General features: G+C 45.9%; 1 long non-coding RNA gene across 1 annotated transcript; it reads right to left on the reverse strand.

Moving 5' to 3' along the window:
• Positions 1–5,319: 5,319 nt before the first annotated feature.
• On the reverse strand, positions 5,320–8,491 carry LOC125554175. The gene is made up of 2 exons (XR_007304337.1): positions 7,904–8,491; positions 5,320–5,836 (listed from the first exon to the last, which is right to left on the reverse strand). It is a non-coding gene; the product is annotated as an uncharacterized LOC125554175 (long non-coding RNA).
• Between the last annotated feature and the right edge of the window lie 16,389 nt (positions 8,492–24,880).

Here is a 24,880-nt window from a genome sequence, read left to right on the forward strand (position 1 = left end):
GATGCATGAGTAGGGCATAGAGCATCAACCAGACAAGCACCACATCAATATAGCCACGACCATGTCTAATATAGTAGCCGAAGCAGATGAGCAGGAGGAAGATGGAGCTCACCGAGGGAGGTTGTAGCTGAGGCAGTACTCAGTGGGCACCGGGGTTGCGCATGAACGCCGTCCAACCGGCAAGGAACCGCTTCCTACACCGCACATCCACCACGCGACCACGTCGGAGTTGCGCCTTGCACCGTCCCGCCGACGAGCACGAACGCCACGGTCACATAATTCTCCTTGAAAACCACATACATATGCACACATGCTCTCATCTATTAGTATAGTTATACGTAGAAATTGCTGGTGGCTTCAAACCAAAAAAACTTAATTCATGCATTCATTGCCCTTTTTCACACAGAATAATGCATCAAATCCTATGACTCAGAAGTTGTTGATCATAGCAGGCCATGTCACTCATCTTGACACCAACGTGTGTTGTTAATGAGACCAAAAACTATATTAAACGACAATGGCCAAAATCAGGTACATGTTGGTAACAGCAAATAACATGATTGGTAAGCTACATCAGTAAAATAACCACAGAATATTCTGTTGCACGCTACCATGTATTTCTGAATCACAATGAGTTCACAAATTTTGTGCACAGGAGATGGCAAAGGAGCATCCACTTGTTTTCAGTTACTTATGAGTGGAACCACCGGCTTCTTCAACGACCGGGAATCATAATGGTAGCAAATCAGCAGCAAACCAAGCACCTGCACTACAACTACACCTGCTTATACATCATTAAAACCTGACAACCAGGTGTTGTATATCTGACTACACCCCACTTAAAACCTGACAACTACGCTTTATTAAACACAACAACCATGTATTTATAAAAAAAATGGCAACCACCCCCTTGTCGCGGATAGCAAAGTATATTCACGGCAACTACGGGTTTATAAACATGGCAAGGTCATATGAAAAAACATATGACAACAAGGTATGATTAATCTGACAACCACTCAATGGTTAATATGGTCAAAACAGTAAAAAAAAATGGCAACTGCTGACATGGACTATCAAATTAAATTCCCCCTTGTACTGAAATACACTCCTAAGAAATAAAAAATGTTAGTTATATTCGAAACAATTATGGTTTGTGTCTAGAGGAAACATCACAAAAAAATATATCACTAAAACAGAAAAGGTTGGCAGTTGTGTAGTCGGCACACACCTTATTGTCTGTCCGCCTGCCCCTTGCATCCGGATCCAGCTTTCTTCCTGCTTGGCATATCGACACCCCCTCCCCCTGTTTAAGAAAACACACAGAGGAGGAAGAAACACACCATGAGAGAGGGAGAGAGGGCACTTCTCACATAACCAATATGCAATTCAGGTTAGCTTTTACCCAAGGATCAAATGCATGCATTTTGTTTAGGAAAAAGCTACTGATGTTGCCTGGAAAAAACAAGGTAACTATTGACAGGAATAAGATAAGCTTGACACTACAGATAAACTACAAGACCGAGGATTCTCATGATGATAAAAATATGTTGAGATGCAGAGAAAAGGAGATAGGAAGCAGCAATGATGACACAAATAAACATATGCCATTCACAGGACTGTAAACACCAAACCGGTGACTACATCTAGTTCATCAATCAACTAGAAAAAATAAAAGTAGCAGCATCATCTCTAATCAGCAAAAAAAACTCCTAGTTCACCGTCAGACAACTGGAAAATAAAAGGCATCAACATAGACTTGTATAGATAAACATCAACAACGACATAGAAGGCGAGGACAAACATGCATAGATAGACAGTAGCAGCAGCCTAAAACTTGCTCATAGCCTCTGAACTGAATAAATCAGGCGGCAACATAAAGCCTGAAATCTGCATATGGAAGAAAACAACAAGCCTAAGCCACCGTCGCCACCTCCCCTAAGGTACGACCCCTCCCACGAGCCCATCAACAGAAACAAACTCCAGCTCGCCCCCATGCACCTAGGCACGCCCCGCTATGGTCACCACGCTGTACGGAAGCATCACCATGCTCTCCTACGTCCTGTACATCAACGCCCCTCCCTTCGCCACAGGCCGGCCGTGAACCATCCGCCCCATCAAAAGCGCCTGCACCTCTCTAGTCGGCACAGTCCGCCTCACCCGCCATGGCATGGTTGTTGGGGAACGTAGCATAAATTCAAAATTTTCCTACGTGTCACCAAGATCTATCTATGGAGAGACCAGCAACGAGGGAAGGAGAGTGCATCTACATACCCTTGTAGATCGCTAAGCGGAAGCGTTCAAGAGAACGGGGTTGATGGAGTCGTACTTGTCGTGATCCAAATCACCGATGATCCTAGTGCCGAACGGACGGCACCTCCGCGTTCAACACACGTACAGCCCGGTGACGTCTCCCATGCCTTGATCCAGCAAGGAGAGAGGGAGAGGTTGAGGAAGACTCCATCCAGCAGCAGCACAACGGCGTGGTGGTGGTGGAGGAGCATGGCAATCCCGCAGGGCTTCGCCAAGCACCGCGAGATATGAGGAGAAAGAGAGGGAGGGCTGCACCAAGAGGCAGAGATCAGATCGCGTGTATTGGGCAGCCCCTAGGCCTCATATATATAGGGGAGAGGGAGGAGGGTGCGCCCCCTCTAGGGTTCCCACCCCTAGAGGGGCGGCAGCCCTAGATGGGTCTTGGGGTGGCGGCCAAGGGAGGATTCCCTCCCCCCCAAGGCACCTAGGAGGTGCCTTCCCCTCCTAGGACTCTTCCTTTAGGGTTTCCCCCACCCTAGGCGCATGGGCCCTAGGGGGAAGTGGCGCCCCAGCCCACTTTGGGCTGGATCCCTTCCCACTTCAGCCCATGGGGCCCTCCGGGATAGGTGGCCCCACCCGGTGGACCCCCGGGACCCTTCCGGTGGTCCCGGTACAATACTGATGACCCCGAAACTTGTCCCGATGGCCGAAATAGCACTTCCTATATATAATTCTTTACCTCCGGACCATTCCGGAACTCCTCGTGACGTCCGGGATCTCATCCGGGACTCCGAACAACATTCGGTAACCACATACAAATATCTCTATAACCCTAGCGTCACCGAACCTTAAGTGTGTAGACCCTACGGGTTCGGGAGACATGCAGACATGACCGAGATGACTCTCCGGTCAATAACCAACAGCGGGATCTGGATACCCATGTTGGCTCCCACATGTTCCACGATGATCTCATCGGATGAACCACGATGTCAAGGACTTAATCAATCCCGTATACAATTCCCTTTGTCTAGCGGTACGATACTTGCCCGAGATTCGATCGTCGGTATCCCCATACCTTATTCAATCTCGTTACCGGCAAGTCTCTTTTACTCGTTCCGTAACACATCATCCTGTGATCAACTCCTTGATCACATTGTGCACATTATGATGATGTCCTACCGAGTGGGCCCAGAGATACCTCTCCGTTTACACGGAGTGACAAATCCCAGTCTCGATTCGTGCCAACCCAACAGACACTTTCGGAGATACCCGTAGTGCACCTTTATAGTCACCCAGTTACGTTGTGACGTTTGGTACACCCAAAGCACTCCTACGGTATCCGGGAGTTGCACAATCTCATGGTCTAAGGAAATGATACTTGACATTAGAAAAGCTTTAGCATATGAACTACATGATCTTTGTGCTAGGCTTAGGATTGGGTCTTGTCCATCACATCATTCTCCTAATGATGTGATCCCGTTATCAATGACATCCAATGTCCATGGTCAGGAAACCGTAACCATCTATTGATCAACGAGCTAGTCAACTAGAGGCTTACTAGGGACATGGTGTTGTCTATGTATCCACACATGTATCTGAGTTTCCTATCAATACAATTATAGCATGGATAATAAACGATTATCATGAACAAGGAAATATAATAATAATCAATTTATTATTGCCTCTAGGGCATATTTCCAACAGTGGTTCCCCCTACAAACCCCCCACCGCTCCACCACATGGCATCGATCTGCAACCGCCGCTCGCTCCCCGCCGAACCACGAGAGAGGGAAAAAGTGCGCGAGGTACAAATAATGCATCAGGGTGGACTCACCGGAGTTGCCTGCACGCCTGCAACGGATGGATCCAGGAGGGAGTTGCCGCCCGTGCCCTTTCTTGAATCCGGTGAACCCAAGGCAGATTGATGATGATGAACAACACCTCTTTCGTGTTGATGTCCGCGGTCCAATCGCGTCGGGCAACGAGCAGGCGGCTGCCGGAGGCGAGGTCGACCTCCACAACCGAAACCCTCGCAGGGGGAAATTGATGGGGGCGACCACAGGAGTCGAGGAAAAGTGGATCGACGAGGTGAAGCTAGTAGAGCTGCAGCCGCGTGTGTGCCGGGCGGCGACGGGGCGGCCGGAATCGGCCGGCGTCCGGGGCGGCGAGCAGTGGGGATCGAGCGAGTGGGCAGGAGGGGGGACGGGAGGAAGAGGAGAGGGGCTGCGTGAGTGCGGGGGAGAGCGGCTAGGTCATCTCCACAGGAGCGGGGACACAATTTATACGCGCAAGCGTGAAATGACGAAAATGCCCCCGGTGGGGTAGGCTATTTACGTGCGGTGGCACGGTCGAGGTGAAACTATTCATTCCAGCAGTAACTTCTTTTATCCGACGGACGAGGTCGTTCTAGGGGTTGATTTGACGGCCCAGATCGCATCAAGCAGCCAGATCCAACGACCAGGAATCCAAATCGCTGAGGAGGCTTGTAGGAACATCCTTCTCTTATCTCTTGATAAGTCTTTGTAGAGATTTCACTAGGTGGACTACATACGGAGCAAAATGAATAAATCTACACTTAAAATGCATCTATTTACATCCGTATGTGGTTTATAGCAAAAGCTCTACAAAGACTTATATTTACGAACAGAGGGAGTAGTTAGGTCATAATTATTATTTTTCTCGCCAAGGTGGCATTTTAGCGGATGGCGATGCTTCATCTTCAAGATAGTCTTTCAGGCTTTAATCCGAGTTCGTCCATTAGAACGGAGTCGGCGGATGGTTGTCATCGACAAAATCAAAACCAGCTCCGACAAAGAAGTTGGTTGTCAGTGACAAAATCAAAGCCAGCTCCAACAAAGAAGCAGAGATGATGGCTGTGGTCGTCCGATGGTGCAAGGTTGAACCTTTATAATAAATCCACATACTTTTCCAAAAACAAAACAGTACACAAGGCTTTTTCATGCAGCTACAACACAACTCAACTCTCATCAACATAACCTTCCATTAGTTCAAGGTATCATCAGCAAGATTCCAGTACACAAGCAAATCACCAACGTTCAGAAATGCGGCGTCATATAACTGGTCATTCATTCATTCGTGCACCAGAAGTCAGTACAGACATCTAGAATCCAACACTATGAAATGGTACTACCACGATGATCCACCAATTTCCAAATTGGTTCACAGCAAACCAAAATAAACCTTACATAATATTAGTGGTAATAACCGCAGTGAAGACGGAGGGAAACTAAGGAAGAAAGATTAGTGATGGCTATAATAGTACTTCGGTAGGTAGGTATCACCATAGCTCATCCAGGACAGGTTAGTGCCTGGACGAGGTCATCGGTGTTAGTGGAGAATAGTTGCAGGAGTTGTTGATGGGCACGTGCAGACGAATGCCTCCTCTTACAAGGAGTCGCTGCGCTGGGTCTTGGCCTGAGGAGACTCAGGTTAGGTTTGCCAAGCCCCAAAGAAGAGCAGTATGCACAACTGCCGGGCTTGTGGCGGCAAGACATTGATCCATGAGCTTGAGTTGCCCTTCCCTAACATCATCAGCGGCCTTGGCTCCATTCCCCATTGCTCTACACTGCAAAAGAGCAGATGTCTTAATGAAGTGATGTTGGTAAAAGGCTGCAGCAAGCAATTTTTGTACAAAAACATAACCGGCAATAACATTTGCAATAGGCAGCTCCAGGAATAATGTGGATAAACAAGTAAGCTTAAGCAGGTACTCCCTCCGTTCCGAATTACTTGTCATAGGTACGGATGTATCTAGATGTATTTTAGTTCTAGATACATCCATTTCTGCGACGAGTAATTTGGGACGGAGGGAGTACATAATAATTCACAAAAGTAATTATGCTGGACTTGATGCCGCTTTTGCTGAAAGTCAAAGTACTCATGTTTTTATTTGTTCTACTGAAAGGCATCATGTTAGCTTGGACTGTGGTACAAGGGCAGCGAGCAGACAAGGTTTTTACCAAGCTTACCGAAGAAACATGCTGTTGGAAAATATTACGTACAAACCATCAGTGTAACAACTATCGATTTCAAATTTAGGCAATGTCCAGGAGAAAAGCACGGCCTGAGAACTTTACTGGTTAAGTTCGGCTTGATCATTTGACCACTAGGCTTGAAGGGTCCAATTCCATTACAACCAATACATAACAACTTCAACAATACAATAAGGGCAATTATTATAATTTTCACATGCCACAACCAGTCCTTCATGAATTCTGGAATATATTTTTACCACATTTCTTACTCTAATTTGAAATAGCCAAGTGAACTGATGCATGTAGAATGACTCGATTGGGTGCAAGATTGATGTTCCAATGGTTGCTTTACTCTTCTTGTCATAAAATTTTGACATGTATGCTGCTTGTATTTATGACTACAAAAGTAAAAGTAACTAGTAAACCAATAGCCCCATCGTCTTTTTTTCTCTTCAAGTTGCATATTATCAAGTGTCATTATCTGCTTTTATAGTCGTTACCATTAACAAAGGCCATTCGCAGTTGCATCTTCAATCACATCCCAAGCTATTGCTCACTCAAATTGTGAGACTGCATAGAACTATCAAAGGCAAGCGTACCAAAGGCCATATGATGGCATCTTATCTCATATAGGACAACAGGCAATATTTGGCATTCATGGTAGCATGTACAACCCCACCACCAAGAAACAATGTGCAAAACACCTTGTTATATACTCCCTAGATACATCCGTATCTAGACACATCAAAGACAAGAATTTTGGGATGGAGGTAATAGTTAACTACACATGTCAGATGTGAAGCTGAGGTGAGATGATGCTGTAATGTGAAGTGCTCCAGGTTCCAACAAAGCTCGTGGATCGTAATAGTTAACTAGTCACTTTTGTTAACTACACATTTTCAGAAGTTCAGAGTAGGCTCGTGGAACCAGCAATAGATTTATGCATCAGTACTTTTGTAATCAGATGTACATCCTACAGTATTCCAACAAAGCAGAGAAAGGTCACCACTGGAGAATGTGCGTCCTGCTCCCAAGACATTACTCACTAAACTGCCAGGATTTTACATCCACATTTTCCATGCTTGGTTTTACCGGATTAACTAGTCACTTTCCAGCTTTGTTCCGCAGGACGAACATACCCAGACCACACTGAATATGTGCAAGCTGAACTAAAGAAAATCAATTGCTAACTGTACCAATCAACTAGTACAGCAACTGGCATTTGACTTTGTGATCCGCAGCTAGATAGATCACGGATCACCACAGAGTACTAGATGCATTCATACAGCAACACTGCAAGGATCCTACAAGTCTACAACGAGAAGCATGTGCACAACAGAGTACTAGTCGCAGCAACTCCTTCAGGAGTCGCTGCAGAGACAAGGATGTCCACCAATGCACCTACAAACGATCTCGAGCAGCTTACTACCGCTAAAGCATCGTCGGGGCACCAACATTCTCCCAGAGTGATGCGGCGGCGCTCCCCTTCTCAGGAACGGAACCATCGAGGACACAAACAAAAATCCCCAGCGCCACCGCACATTCCGCTAGAGAGATCATCGCAAGCTACGCCCCCCGAAACAACCCACCAATAAGCGCACGGGCACGGAAGAAGAAAAGGCAGTGTCGCACAGCGGCGCGAGAGGGCGTTCCTGTACCTCGGAACCGGCCGCATCCGGCGAGCGCGAGCCGGCCGGAGCCCTCCGCGGCGAGGAGGCCCCGGCGCCGGTCCGATCGGGGGCCCCTGGCCGGCGACGGCGAGGGGCGAGGCGGGGAGAGCGCGATGGAAACCCTAGCCCCCCACGCGGAATGGGGGAAGAGCCGCTGCTGGTGCGATGATGGATGGCAATAGTCTCGGCCTCTCGGGGGTGGTTGTATTGAAAGGTTCTGAGATGGCAAGGACGGACGGACGGGCGACACCCTGGGCCGCAGTACCACGCCACTCCGCTTCCGGATTTCCCGCGCGAGCGCGGCGCCGTGATTTTACGCTCCTGCCCCCTCGACGTGACGACGGGACGTCGGGACGCCCCACCGCACTGCGCCAGCGCGTGGGCGAGGGCAGCGGGGTAATTTCCAGGCGCCGCCTGGCCTCGCCGGCGACAGAGGCCGCACGCACGCCTCGGTTTTACTCGCTCGCTTGTCGCGGAAACCGGAGCGGGATGGTGGGGGAGTGAATTCCAGCTGGGATGGTGGCGCGGAGAAGCAACGCGGGTCAGCTTGACGTGGGAGAGGAGGAGGGTGGCAGGGCAGAGCATTCATCAGTTTTCGTTCCCAAATGGTTCGGCGCGCATCATTGATGGTTGATGTGAGCGCGAGCGCCAGGCCCAGTAATGATGCCCTGCCCCTCTCTCCTCTCCTTCCCTGCTGCAAATGCAGTGCATCGTATCATCTCCACTGGAGTCGATTGTTTTTACTTGAAATGATAAAATCTGAGCATGGTAATCGAACGTATTTTTATGATATCTTATGTTGTGGGATGGACGGCGATTTTCTTTAGCAAGCATGCCAATTCTCGTTAAAAAAAATAAACACCGCAAAAATTTGTCATGCTTGTTAAAAAAAATTATCATCCTCGCGGAGCTTAGTTCGCCGTGCTCAAAAATATGACATTTGATTTGTAGCGAGATATTTTTTATTGGTATACTCGGGATTTTTTTCTTTTTGAAATACTTTCTCGTGCCCTAACTAGGGCAACTCCAACCTCGTGCAGCAAAACGCTCATAAATATCCAAACGTCTACAGCGTGATACGGTGTCTGAAATCCCGTAAACCAAATACAAACTCATGGGAGGCTTGGAGGGGTCTAGGCGGAGATGATTCTCGTAGATCTCCTGATACGGTATCTTGTTGAGGTAATTAGGTTGGAGGGGAAACGGGATAAAAGATTTACCCAGGTCTAGGACCTCCGTACGAGGTAAAGTCCTTTTTTGAGAACACAGTACAGACACATACGCTCATATATACGAGTATATATTCTTCCTATGAACACATATAGATCCTATTCATATGAGTATCTTCGAGGCATAGAGCCGGGATATTATCTTGAGATTGACGAAGTTATCACAGGCACCTTGTAGTCGACGGCAACTCTCCCACTAAACATGCATTGCCGGAAATTCTGAAATAAATCCAGAAATAATGCGAGCGCCGGGATTTGAACCCTAGTGGGCTGGTAATACCACTGTCCTCCTAACCATCCAACCACAGATTGATTCGCGTACGAGGTAAAATCCTATTCATACTCGCGTATATTGCAAATTGGGATGTACAAAGTACACGTATAACCGAGAGATTGTAATTGTGTATCGATTATCTCGACATCGGGTTATATAACATACCGGGACCCCTACGGTTACACGCCTAGTCGGCAATGTCGGTGGAGGGGAGTCCTCCACGGCTTTGGCTTCCTTTTCTTAGACAGTAATGATTGGATTTTTGCATCACTTTTATGGCCTATCCTAGTGACAAAAATCCCTCATATCATATACATCTTACATTTTTCATGTACATAGTGCATAGTTTTAGATATTTACCCGTTTCACCAAGCTCACTGCACAACTTCTAGATTTTATTTCTTTTTATTAGTAACTTCTAGATTTTATTTCTTTTTATTAGGTTTCCTTGAAGTGACAGTGATTCCCTAGGTTGATAGTTGTCGCACGCATTGTTTTGTGGATCCCAAAGATTATGAAGGGGGCGGGTTACGACTCAACTCCGTATAAATCTATGAAAATCACATTAGCAAATGGCCCTAAGATGTATTGTGAGCACAAAATGTGATGGCATGCTATGGGTAATGCAAGGGAAGGAGTTTCAGTTTGACATGAAAGTCATGGAGGTAGATTCGTATGAGGGGGAGACTTGTCACATAAAAAAGGACAAAGCTTGGGCTAAAATCGTAGAAGTTCAGACATCAGATTTTGGTCCTGTGGAGAGTTTGATATTAAGACATTTTACGAACTGTCAAACCGAAGAACCCATACCATGGGTCTATCGGGCTTTCCGAGACGAATCCAAGAACACACAAAATTGAAGTTCATATGGAGAAATGATGACCAAAATACGAAACACCACCGCAAACTCCAGAGAAGAAGACGGTGTGTGGTACGACCGTGGATGGTCGTATCATTGCTCGTATCACAGCTTCCCGAGGCTGCAAAATCAGCCATAGCTTGCATAATGTTTCACCGATTTCGTCTCTGTTTGTTCATATGTGATCCTTGGCAACCAAGGGAGCTATTCTGAGAGGATAAGGCCTCCCCTGGATCCCATGGATGCAAGGTGAGGTGAAGGGTCTATGAAGGAGGGGCCTCCTATATGTTCACCTCCAACCCTAAGCCGCCGTGATTTGTCCCGAACAACTCCATACAACCACCGGATGGCTCTCCCTCTCATCTAGAGGGGAGGTCTCTCCCTCCATAGCTTCCTCTCCATTGGCACCACCATGAAGGCCGTGCAAGAGGAGGAGAAGGAGGCACAACCTCCACCATCCTTACTGGGTGTCAGCCTAGGCCGTGCTCGCCGGCCGCCATCTCCATCTCACTCCTTGCTACTATAATCTGTATGATTGAACATGTTGATGACATCAATGAAGCATTCATCACCAGTGCACGAACACCTTATATGATTTTGCTAGTAGCAACGTTCGGCTGGAAAGAGACACCGTCGCTAACTTGGCCAACTACTAGCAGTGTCAAAAAAATTATGGACCCTTCTACTATTACAGAACTAGCAGCGTTCCGTGGATGTAAACGTGTAGCGACCCGACGTCAGATGGTCAAGTCTCTGTGCTTCAGTGTCATCCCTGGATCGGTAATGCTGACACACACAGTACTCGAAGGATTTATAACAGAGTAGCAATCACACACTCATTACATCGAAAAGTCTCAAGAGAGAACTTATTACAATAATATGGCTTAAGGCCATCTAATGCGATAACAATGGAAGGCTTGGAAGATAAAGTGAGTCCATCAACTCTAACGGCATAGCTGAGCTGCACGGCAACGACCTAACGAACCTTACTCCTCGTCTGAAAAGTCTGCAACATAATACGTTGCAGCCTAAAAACGGGTCAGCACATGGAATATACTGGCAAAGTAACATAGTAGAGCAAGAACAGAATAATGCTATCACTACATGCATATTTGGCTGGTGGAAAGCTCTATGTTTATAGTTTTGCGTAAAGCCAATTTTTTCCTACAACAAAGGAATAGATTTTTAATTTAACTATCATGGTGGTTGAACAATATTGAGAAGGTAACCCCAACTCAATCCCAAATTAAAGTAGTTAACAACCCAACAATATTAATTAAAAGTGATGAGATACATGTGATAACCCAAGTACTAGATACTCAAATTTGTCCATAACCGGGGACACGACTAACCATGGTTAGATTGTACACTCTGCAGAGGTTTGCCCATTTTTCCCCACAAGACCCGATCGCCTCAGTTGGATTTCTCGCACTACATGGTGTTTGAGAAACGGATGACCGAGACACAGTCTTTCAGAAACATTAACTCTTTACTCCGGGTAGACCATACCAAACCTACAAAACCCACTACCTGCTGATCTACCTCTTCAAGAGCTTCACGTAACTTACTCAACTATGCTAGAGCCCATAATAGCTTGTGGCTGCACACGGAAGTTTCTAGCATGAATCATCCTAGTTCCCTTTGAGCCTGGGTGGCGGTCCATAGGAAGATCACACGGGTACCCCGGGATTTCCAAAAAAACAGACAACACTGGGTTCCCCAGGTGCCTCAATCCACCCAGATGTTAATTTAAGTTGCCACCTTAAGTTGAACCATTAATTAACAATCTCACATCTGTCATGGATTTCACTCAAACCCAAAGCACATCTACGAGCATAACATAGCATAGTGTAGCAATATAAACAACGCGTAGAAGTAACTCCCAAGGGTTTGATAGTAACAGGGCAATGGGTTCTACCTCAACAACTACTTCCCAACCCACAAGTTAATGACATCCTAGTCATGCAATGTTTGAGGATTGAAACTAATGCATAAAAACTGGGTATGAAAAGAGTATGATCAATGTGTTACTTGCCTTGCTGACGATCCGTGAAACCTAGAGACTCGTAGTAACACGCTTCGCACTCCGGGTGTTCTATCGCAAACAAACAATAACATACATAAGCGACAAGCCAAAATGCACAAGCAAAACTCAAATAAGAGAGGTTGACCAGAAAGTTCAACTTAAGAACTCCGGTACGCAAAAAGAATCAAATCGAACGGAGCAACGAAACTCAAACGGCGAAAGAAACAAGATTCGTTTACTAATCTAGACTTAGGTCAAATTTTACAGTAGCAAAAACTTGTGCAAGTTGGTTAAACAGAAAGAGGGTCTCGAGACGAAGAACTAGGCGCTTGAATCTCCTGATTCCGACTAACGAGCGAAAAGATAAACATAAACTAAGATCGGATCAGAAATCGCGTTCGAAAATAATCACAGATTAATCCGATAAAAAGAAAGCTGACGAACAGACTAACGAACGAGCATTCGTTAACTGTAACTAACGGGCGAAAACCGTTTGTTAAAGCGAACGTACGGACGAACGCCCGCTAATTAGAAGAACCGAGAAAACCCGGCGAACCGATCTAAAAAAACGAACTAGGGTTTTCTAGAAAAACCAAACGGTTTTTTTTAAAAAAACCGGTGGCTCGGAATCCGGCGCGGTACCTCCGGCGAGGGGCTCCGGTGAGGCGGGGTTGGGCGGCGGGGCTCGGCGGGCGGCGCGGGCGGCGGCTCGGGCGGCGGCGGTGGTGTGGTGGTGGTGGGGGGGCTTGGTGGCGGCTTTAAAGGGGGGGCGGTGACTTGGAGTAGGGGGCAAGGCGCGGCGGCGGCGGCAGCGGCGCACGCGCGCAAGGAAGGCGGCGGCGGCGACTTGGCCGGCGGCCCGGCTGGGTTTCGGCCCAGTCGGCTAGAGAGATGTTTTTTAAACAATTTCGCCGACAGAAATAAAATCCTAGAAAATAAAATAAAAATCTAAATGCCAAAACAAATTTTCACCGTCTAAATAAAATATTTAGAACAAGATGAACATTTTCTTGGCCCTAAAATGCAATTTTGAAAAAACATGCAATTTTTCTAATTGCAAATAAAATCAAATAAATGATTTTAATATTTTTCCTCCAATATTTCAATTATTTTGGAGAAGTCATATTATCTCCTCTCATTTATTTTAAAATGAAATATTTTTCGGAGAGAAAAATTATTAAAATCAAAAATCATCGTTTCATTATTTGATAAAAATCAAATATGAAAACTGGGAAATCCCCAACTCTCTCCGAGGGTCCTTGAGTTGCTTAGGATTTCAAGGATTGCGGAACGAAGATGCAATAAAATATGATATGCATGAATGACCTATGTATAACATTCCAAATTGAAATTTTGGGATGTTACAAACCTACCCCCCTTAAGATGAATCTCGCCCTCGAGATTTGGGTTGGCTCGAAAATAGGTGTGGGTGGTCTTTGCGGAGATCATCCTCTCGTTCCCAGGTGGCTTCATCCTCGGTATGGTGGCTCCACTGAACTTTGCAAAACTTGATAACCTTGCTACGGGTGACTCGGCTGGCAAACTCAAGAATCTTAACTGGCTTCTCCTCATAAGTCAAATCACCGTCCGACTGAATCACCTCCAAGGGTACTGTATCTCTTAACGGTATATCGGCCATCTCAGCATGACACTTCTTCAACTGTGAAACGTGAAACACATTGTGAACTCCTGACAATCCCTCAGGTAACTCCAACTTGTAGGCAACTTCTCCCATCCGTTCCAAAACATGATACGGTCCTACAAATCTTGGGGCTAACTTTCCCTTAACTCCAAAACGTTGTACTCCTCGTAAAGGTGATACTCGCAAATATGCTCTGTCTCCAATTTCATATGTTACCTCCTTGCGTTTCGAATCTGCATAACTCTTCTGCCTGGACTGAGCAATCTTCAATCTATCACGAATCAGTTTAACCTTCTCCTCAGACTCCTTGATCAAGTCTGGTCCAAACAACCGCCGGTCTCCTACCTCATCCCACATCAACGGCGTTCTGCACCTGCGTCCATACAGGGCTTCAAACGGTGCCATCTTCAAACTGGCTTGGTAGCTATTGTTGTACGAGAACTCTGCGTAAGGCAAATTGTCATCCCAGCTAGATCCATAATCTAGCGCACAGGCTCTCAACATGTCTTCTAGTATCTGGTTGACTCTCTTGGTCTGTCCATCCGTCTGCGGGTGAAACATTGTACTGAACTCCAATCTCGTTCCCAAAGTCTGATGTAACTGATGCCAAAACTTTGAGGTAAACTGTGTTCCTCTATCTGATACGATGGTCCTCGGAACTCCATGCAGACATACGATCCTGGACATATATATCTTGGCCAACTTCGCACTTGTATATGTGGTTTTCACTGGGATAAAGTGAGCCACTTTGGTCAAGCGATCGACTACTACCCATATAAAATCATATCTTGCTTTGGTTCTGGGCAATCCGGTGATAAAATCCATGCCAAGTTTATCCCACTTCCATTCGGGTATCGGCATAGGCTGTAACAATCCTACTGGTTTCTGATGCTCTGCCTTCACTCTTTGACAAACATCACATACGGCTACATACTCGGCGATATCCTTCTTCATACCAGTCCACCAGAAACGTTCCTTCAAATCCAAATACATCTTGGTGTTTCCGGGGTGTATCGAGTATGGTGAGTCATGAGCCTCCTGAAGTATTAACTTCCTGATCTCTGGGTTGTTGGGCACATAAACTCGATCCTCAAACCACAAAGTATCGTGCTCATCCTCACAAAAACCTTTGGCCTCTCCTTTGCTCATCTTCTCCTTTATCTCAGCAATCTCTTTGTCATCCTTCCGAGCTTCTCGAATCTTGCCTAATAATGTAGACTGAACCTCCATTGTTGCAACGAAACCTCTTGGAACAATCTCCAATCGAAGTTCCATGATATCCTCTGCTAACTCATTCGGCAATCCCTTACTTTCATGGATATTGGCATAACTCTTTCGGCTCAAAGCGTCTCCTACGACATTGGCCTTTCTTGGATGATAGTGTAGCTTCATGTCGTAATCCTTTATAAGCTCCAACCATCTGCTCTGCCTAAGGTTCAGCTCCTTCTGTGTGAAGATGTACTTCAAACTCTTATGATCCGTGTACACATCACAACGGTTTCCAATAAGGTAATGTCTCCAAGTCTTCAACGTATGCACTACGGCTGCTAGCTCCAAATCATGCGTGGCATAGTTCAACTCATGAGGTTTTAGTTGTCGTGAGGCATACGAAACAACTCTTCCGTCCTGCATAAGCACACATCCAAGTCCTAAGTGAGAGGCGTCGCAATACACTTGGAAATCCTTATGTATATCTGGCAGTGTTAGCACTGGGGCTGTAGTCAAACGTTTCTTCAACTCCTGGAAACTTGCCTCGCAATCTTCCGTCCATTTAAACTTAGTGTCCTTCTTCAATAGTTCAGTAATTGGCTTCACAATCTTGGAAAAATTCTCAATGAATCTTCAGTAGTATCCTGCGAGTCCAAGGAAACTGCGGATCTCGCTAACTGAAGTGGGTGCCAACCATTCAGTGACTGACTGAACCTTGTTGGGGTCTACTGCTATACCTTCTCCTGATATAACATGTCCAAGGAATCCGACTTCCTTCAACCAAAATTCGCATTTGCTAAACTTAGCATACAACTGATGTTCCCTGAGTTTCTCGAGAACTAACCGCAAATGCTCTTTGTGCTCCTCTTCACTCTTCGAGTATACCATAATATCATCAATGAACACCACAACAAACTTGTCCAAATATTCCATGAACACCTTGTTCATCATGCTCATAAAATAGGCAGGGGCGTTAGTCAGTCCAAACGACATGACTATATACTCGTATAATCCATACCGCGTGGTGAACGCTGTCTTTGGTATATCCTTCTCTCGAATTTTCAACTGATGATATCCCGATCGTAGATCGATCTTCGAAAACTCCTTGCAGCTGATCAAACAGATCATTGATCATCGGCAGTGGGTACTTGTTCTTAATCGTCACTTCATTCAAAGCTCGATAATCAACAACCATCCTTAGGGATTTATCCTTCTCAACCAAAAGTACTGGGGCTCCCCAAGGTGACGAGCTTCTTCGAATGTAACCTTTCTCCAATAGCTCCTTGATCTATTTCTTAATTTCCTCCAGATCATTTGCTTCTGGAAAAACATCCGGGTAGTCCTTTACTATAGGAACTTCCTCCTGAACAACTCCCGTGAGGGCATTCACTTGGCTCCTCCTAGGCACATGCCTAGATACATACTTAATCTTTTTTCCCTCCGGGGTGGTGAGATAAATCGACTTACTAGCACAGTCAATACTTCCTCCATACCTTGACATCCAGTCCATACCTAATATCACATCCAATCCTTGTGACTCCAAGATAATTAGGTCGGACGGAAAAACATGTGTGCCAATGGTTAGGGGTATCTGGTCGCACCATCGGCTAGCCATGTACTCTGCTCTGGGTGAACTCACTAGGAGAGGGGTCCTAAGGGTTTGGGTTGGTAGTTTAAACTTTTCCACGAATCCCATTGATATGTATGAATGCGATGCACCAGTGTCGAAAATAACAAGAGTGGTAAATGACTTAACCAAAAACTTACCTATTACCGCGTCCGGCTGCTCTTCAACCTCCTCCACGTTAACGTGGTTAACTTGTCCTTTGTTGAATGGATTAGGCTTCTTCCCAGCGCTTCCATTTCCGTTTCCATTCCTTCCTTCGGGACAATCATTGGCATAGTGCCCTGTCTTCCCGCACTTAAAGCAAGTAACTTGACTTAGGTCTCTTTTAGCGGGTGTGGCTAGGTTGGAGCAGTTCTAATTGTTGTTAGCTCCGTTCCCATTTCCGTTCTTAGCACCATTGTGATTATGCGATCCTCCTCCAGTGTGGTTGTGACCTCCATGGTTATGAACAAGTCCTCCCGAATTCGGGGTTAGGCGAGGCTTTTGCTGAGCTCCTGAGTTATACTTCCCTTGTCCGTACTTCCTCTTACGGCTCTCAATCTGCTGTTGCTTCCCTTTAATCATAAGAGCCTTATCTACCAACTCCTGGTAGTTGTTGAAGGTTGCTACCATCAACTGCATGCTCATCTCATCATTTAGCCCTTCCATAAACTTCTCCTGCTTAGCGGCATCTGTGGCCACATCATCAGGGGCATAACGAGATAACTTGCTAAACTCATTCACGTACTGAGCCACAGTACGGTTCCCCTGGCGTAAGTTGCGGAACTCCCGCTTCTTCATGTGCATAGCTCCAGTTGAGACATGGGCTGTGCGGAAAGCTTGCTGAAACTGGTCCCAAGTGACATTGGCTACAGGAAAAGTGGTCGTGTAATTCTCCCACCATGAGGCTGCTGGTCCATCCAACTGGTGTGCGGCAAAGCGCACCTTCTCAGCATCTGTGCAACCTGCGGTGGTCAACTCCCTTCCAATACGGTGTAGCCAATCATCAGCAATTATAGGCTCGGTGCTACTGGAAAACACCGGTGGCTGTAACCTCAGAAAACGGGCTAGGTTGTCAACCAGTGGTGGTGGTGGTGGATTGTTGTTGTTGTTATTGTTGCCTTGGTTCTGAACTAACAACTGCATCAGGGTATTGTGCTGCTGGATCAACCGAGTGAGCTCTGGTGGGAAAGCAAAACCGGTGTCACATCTCGGAGGCATCTGATGGGTTTAGAGGGGAGAGATCAGAATAGAATGAGGTCTAATGAGAAAGCACTACCCATATGCACATGAAACAAACACAATCATTTCACTCAATCAAGCAAGCAAGGGCATACAAGCGGTCTAGAACTATCGTAAAAGTGCTCAACTACTACTGATTACATGGGGAATACTAATAATATATGGTGGTCATCTTAGAAATTTTGATCGGTGGAAGACTCCATGATGTCTGCTCCAGCTTCGTCTTCAAAGTCATCCTCACTAGGATCTGAATCGGTGTCGTCGATGATGAGGAAGTCCTCGGGGCGAATCTCATTGGGTTCTTCATCTTCTTCTACTCATGTGGGGTCTCCCATGAATACTCCGATCTTCTTAACTAGGTCGTCATTCTTCTCCAGTAGTGTCTTGATTTCCTCCTCATATCCATCGCGTGTAAACTTGAGTTCTTCCTCCAGCTCGATGATCCTAGTCTTCGCCTTCTTCAAGTCCATCATGTCCGCGCACATCTGGTTCTCCTGACGTCGAATGTGCTGGTTTAACTCCTGGATGAAAGCTGCAATGGATCTATCCTTCTTAGTGCTAATCACTTCCCATTGCTCATTGCGGCGCCCACATATTTGGTAGATAGTGTCCTTGAGATCCCTGTGATACACTTCTCCAATGCGTCCCATGGTAATGTGAGCTGCCATACTCTTTCCTAAACTCCAGGTTGGTGCGTCGAAGGAAAATTCTATGTGTTTAGAGGTTGGCGAGAACGTCCTTCCTGGAACTTGTACTTGAATCATCCAGCGCTCCTCTTCTGGTAGGGTGGCGTTGTACGTCCCGGTGAAGCTTGGTATTCCAATGTTCAAGTACCTAGTGACTTCCTTCAAGTGACGTCCAAAAGGTGTGTCTTCATCCGGTTGTGCAAACTTGTTCTTCATCTCCGTCATCCTAAAGAGTAGAAAATGGAGAGGAGTTAGAAATGAGTAGAGAAGAGTGACCTACGGTTTATCTTAGTGGTCATGTCCTACACTCAACGTGTGCTCTGATACCATCTTGTAGCGACCGGACCTCAGATGGTCAAGTCTCTGTGCTTCAGTGTCATCCCTGGATCGGTAATGCTGATACACACAGTACTCGAAGGATTTATAACAGAGTAGCAATCACACACTCATTACATCGAAAAGTCTCAAGAGAGAACTTATTACAATAATATGGCTTAAGGCCATCTAATGCGATAACAACGGAAGGCTTGGAAGATAAAGTGAGTCCATCAACTCCAACGACATAGCTGAGCTGCACGGCAACGACCTAACGAACCTCACTCCTCGTCTGAAAAGTCTGCAACATAATATGTTGCAACCTGAAAACGGGTCAGCACATGGAATATGCTGGCAAAGTAACATAGTAGAGCAAGAACAGAATAATGCTATCACTACATGTATATTTGGCTGGTGGAAAGCTCTATGTTTATAGTTTTGCGTAAAGCCAATTTTTCCCTACAACAAAGGAATAGATTTTTAATTTAACTATCATGGTGGTTGAACAATATTGAGAAGGTAACCCCAACTCAATCCCAAATTAAAGTAGTTAACAACCCAACAATATTAATTAAAAGTGATGAGATACATGTGATAACCCAAGTACTAGATACTCAAATTTGTCCATAACCGGGGACACGGCTAACCATGATTAGATTCTACACTCTACAGAGGTTTGCGCACTTTTCCCCACAAGACCCGATCGCCTCCGTTGGATTTCTCACACTACATGGTGTTTGAGAAATGGATGGCCGAGACACAGTCTTTCAGAAACATTAACTCTTTACTCCGGGTAGACCATACCAAACCTACAAAACCCACTACCTGCTGATCTACCTCTTCAAGAGCTTCGTGTAACTTACTCAACTATGCTAGAGCCCATAATAGCTTGTGGCCGCACACGGAAGTTTCTAGCATGAATCATCCTAGTTCCCTTTGAGCCTGGGTGGCGGTCCATAGGAAGATCACACGGGTACCCCGGGATTTCCAAAAAAACAGACAACACTGGGTTCCCCAGGTGCCTCAATCCACCCAGATGTTAATTTAAGTTGCCACCTTAAGTTGAACCACTAATTAACAATCTCACATCTGTCATGGATTTCACTCAAACCCAAAGCACGTCTACGAGCATAGCATAGCAATATAAACAACGCGTAGAAGTAACTCCCAAGGGTTTGATAGTAACAGGGCAATGGGTTCTACCTCAACAACTACTTCCCAACCCACAAGTTAATGACATCCTAATCATGCAATGTTTGAGGATTGGAACTAATGCATAAAAACTGGGTATGAAAAGAGTATGATCAATGTGTTACTTGCCTTGCTGACGATCCGCGAAACCTAGAGAATCGTAGTAACACGCTTCGCACTCCGGGTGTTCTATCTCAAACAAACAATAACATACATAAGCGACAAGCAAAAATGCACAAGCAAAACTCAAATAAGAGAGGTTGACCAGAAAGTTCAACTTATGAACTCCGGTACGCAAAAAGAATCAAATCGAACGGAGCAACGAAACTCAAACGGCGAAAGAAACAAGATCCGTTTACTAATCTGGACTTAGGTCAAATTTTACAGTAGCAAAAACTTGTGCAAGTTGGTTAAACATAAAGAGGGTCTTGAGACGAAGAACTAGGCGCTTGAATTGCCTGATTCCGACTAACGAGCGAAAAGATAAACATAAACTAAGATCGGATCAGAAATCACGTTCGAAAATAATCGCAGATTAATCCGATAAAAAGAAAACTGACGAACAGACTAAAGAACGAGCGTTCGTTAACTGTAGCTAACGGGCGAAAACCATTCGTTAAAACGAACGTACGGACGAACGTCCACTAATTAGAAGAACCGAGAAAACCCAGCGAACTGATATAAAAAACGAACTAGGGTTTTGTAAAAAAACCGAACGATTTTTTGGGGGGGGGGGGGGGGGTGGCGGCTTAAAGGGGGGGACTTGGAGAGGGGGCAAGGCGGCGGCGGAGGAGTCCGGCTCGGACTCCGGTCCGAGTCGGCGGCGGCGGCGCGGCGCGCGAAGGCGGCGGCCGAAGGCGGCGGCCCGGCTGGGTTTCGGCCCAGTCGGTTGGAGAGTTTTTTTTAAACAATTTTGCCGACAGAAATAAAATCCTAGAAAATAAATAAAAATCTAAAAATGCCAAAACAAATTTTCACCGTCTAAATAAAATATTTAGAACAAGATGAACATTTTCTTGGCCCTAAAATGCAATTTTGAAAAAACATGCAATTTTTCTAATTGCAAATAAAATCCAAATAAAATCAAATAAATGATTTTAATATTTTTCCTCCAATATTTCAATTATTTTGGAGAAGTCATATTATCTCCTCTCATTTATTTTAAAATGAAATATTTTTCGGAGAGAAAAATTATTAAAATCTAAAATCCTCGTTTCATTATTTGATAAAAATCAAATATGAAAACCGGGAACTCACCAACTCTTTCCGATGGTCCTTGAGTTGCTTAGGATTTCAAGGATTGCGGAACAAAGATGCAATAAAATATGATATGCATGAATGACCTACGTATAGCATTCCAAATTGAAAATTTGGGATGTTACAAAACGATGCTAGTAGTGTACACAAAGGGAGCTACCATGCCATGAAACACTAGTGGTGTTTGACAAAGGGGTACCCGCAAGATGGCAGTAAACTAGCAGCGTTTGGCATGTAGGGGACGCCACAAAACTAAGTTGCATCACCATATTGGCCCACAGCATGTTTGGGTTTAAACAATCAACAACAGTTAAGCAGATAGAATGATGCTAATAACGTACACATAGGGGTGTATCAATTTGTTGCGTGCTGCTAACGTGTTCTCAAATATGAAAAAAGTGATGCTTGGCGAACAAACGCCGATGAGCCATGAACATATCTCATAATTTTTGTGTAACGCACTGAGGGCTTGTTTGGGTTAAAGGAAAGGAAAACATAGGATTGGAGAAGAACGTTGGAAATGAAGAGGAATGCAGTTGTAGAACATAGGAAAGAAAATGGCTACACCTCCATGTAGAGTTGGTGTTCGGGACAGAGAAAAGGTGACCATAGGAAATCAACCGATGTGGGTCCCGAGCGGTATATTTTAAATATTGAAAAAGATCCTAGCTTCAATTCCCATATGATTACTTCCTTTGGTGATCCGGAAATGGAATAGAAAGGATTCTCACATTTTCCCCCAGAGGTGACCCTGAGTTGTCGAACCCACGGGAGGACGGTGCCCCTTTAAGCTAGGGTCTCAAACAAACTTTTGCTAAAGAGTTTATTCCAGCATTTGACTGGATCATAATTCAAACTGGCTCATGAAGAACACTTAGAGCATCTCCAGCTGCACCCCCAATAGGCCCCCATGCCCCCTTTTTGTCGCCGGCGCCAATAATTCGGCCCAGCCGCGCCCCTAGAAGCCCAATTTTCGCCGGCTCGGGCCGATTTTGGCGCCGAAAGACCCAGGCGAACCCGGCGCGTTGGGGGGCATCGGGGAAACAGATTTTGGTGAAAACGGGAATGGGCCCGCCGAGTCAGCGACTCGCCACCTTCGTCGTCCTCATCGCCTTGGTTCTCGCAGGAATCAATGCCAAGGCTGTTGCGCTGGTCGGCCTTCCATTGATGCCTCACGGGCAGCGCAGTGAAGGCGCCATGACGCGCGTCCCGCCACGCGGCACCCGACGGAGTAGGTCGCCGCCACCAACGGCGTCGAGCCCTGCGGTCGGCTCAACTCCGATGTGAAGGAAATATGCCCTAGAGGCAATAATAAAGTTGTTATTTATATTTCCTTATATCATGATAAATGTTTATTATTCATGCTAGAATTGTATTAACCGGAAACTTAGTACAAGTGTGAATACATAGACGAACAAAGTGTCACTAGTATGCCTCTACTTGACTAGCGCGTTAATCAAAGATGGTTATGTTTCCTAACCATATACATGAGTTGTCATTTGATTAACGGGATCACATCATTAGAGAATGATATGATTGACTTGACCCATCCGTTAGCTTAGCACGATGATCGTTTAGTTTACTGCTATTGCTTTCTCCATAACTTATACATGTTCCTATGACTATGAGATTATGCAACTCCCAAATACCGGAGGAACACTTAGTGTGCTATCAAACGTCACAACGCAACTGGATGACTATAAAGATGCTCTATAGGTGTCTTCGTTGGTGTTTGTTGAGTTGGCATAGATCGATATTAGGATTTGTCACTCCGTGTTTCGGAGAGGTATCTCTGGGCCCTCTCGGTAATGCACATCACTATTAGCCTTGCAAGCAATGTAACTAATGTGTTAGTTACGGGATGTAGCATTACGGAATGAGTAAAGAGACTTGCCGATAACGAGATTGAACTAGGTATTGAGTTACCGACGATCGAATCTCGTGCAAGTAACATACCGATGACAAAGGGAACAACGTATATTGTTATGCGGTTTGACCGATAAAGATCTTCGTAGAATATGTAGGAACCAATATGAGCATCCAGGTTCTGCTATTGGTTATTGATCGGAGATGAGTCTCGGTCATGTCTACATAGTTCTCGAACCCGTAGGGCCCGCATGCTTAACGTTCGGTGACAATCGGTATTATGAGTTTATGTGTTTTGATGTGCCGAAGGTAGTTCGGAGTCTCGGATATGTTCACGTACATGACGAGGAGTCTCGGAATGGTCAAGACATAAAGATCGATATATTGGAAGGCTATGTTTGGACGTCGGAATGGTTCCAGGTGAGTTCGGGCATATACCGGAGTACCGGGAGGTTACCGGAACCCCCCAGGAAGTATATCGGCCTTATTGGGCCATAGTGGGAGAGAGGAGAAGGAAGCCTAGGAGGGGGCGCATCCCGAAGCCCAATCCGAATTGGGTGGGGGGCCGGCCCCCCTTTCCTTCCCCCTCTCTCCCCCTTCCTTCCTCTCCTAATCCAACTAGGGAAGGGGGGGGGATCCTACTCCCGGTGGGAGTAAGACTCCCCTTGGGCGCGCCATAGAGGGGCCGGCCCTCCCCCTCCTCCACTCCTTTATATATGGGGAGGCACCCCATAGACACACAAGTTGATCTCTTAGTAGCGTGCGGTGCCCCCTTCATAGATTTCCACCTCGGTCATATTGTTGTAGTGCTTAGGCGAAGCCCTGCATCGGTAACTTCATCATCACCATCATCACGCCATCGTGCTGACGAAGCTCTCCCCCGACACTCAGCTAGATCTAGAGTTCGTGGGACGTCATCGAGCTGAACGTGTGCAGATCGTGGAGGTGTCGTACCTTCGGTGCTAGGATCGGTCGGATCATGAAGACGTACGACTACATCAACCGCGTTGTCATAACGCTTCCGCTTACGGTCTACGAGGGTACGTAGACATACTCTCCCCTCTCATTGCTATGCATCACCTAGATGGATCTTGAGTGTGCATAGGATTTTTTTTTGAAATTACTGCGTTCCCCAATAGTGGCATCCGAGCCTGGTCTATGCATAGATGTTATATGCATGAGTAGAACACAAAGGAGTTGTGGGCGTGGGTATATACATATTGCTTGTCGTCACTAGTTGATTCTTGATTCAGCGGTATTGTTGGATGAAGCGGCTCAGACCGACATACGCGTACGCTTACGCGAGACTGGTTCTACCGACGTGCTTCGCACAGAGGTGGCTGGTGGGTGTCAGTTTCTCCAACTTTAGTTGAATCGGATTCAATGAACAGGGTTCTTTCTGAAGATAAAAAGCAATCACTATACCGTGTTGTGGTTTTTGATGCGTAGGTAAGAACGGTTCTTGCTCAGCCCGTAGCACCCACGTAAAACTTCCAACAACAAAGTAGAGGACGTCTAACTTGTTTTTGCAGGGCATGTTGTGATGTGATATGGTCAAGAAAT

This window comes from Triticum urartu, chromosome 4 (genome assembly GCF_003073215.2).
Source record: "Triticum urartu cultivar G1812 chromosome 4, Tu2.1, whole genome shotgun sequence".
Taxonomy (NCBI): domain Eukaryota; kingdom Viridiplantae; phylum Streptophyta; class Magnoliopsida; order Poales; family Poaceae; genus Triticum; species Triticum urartu.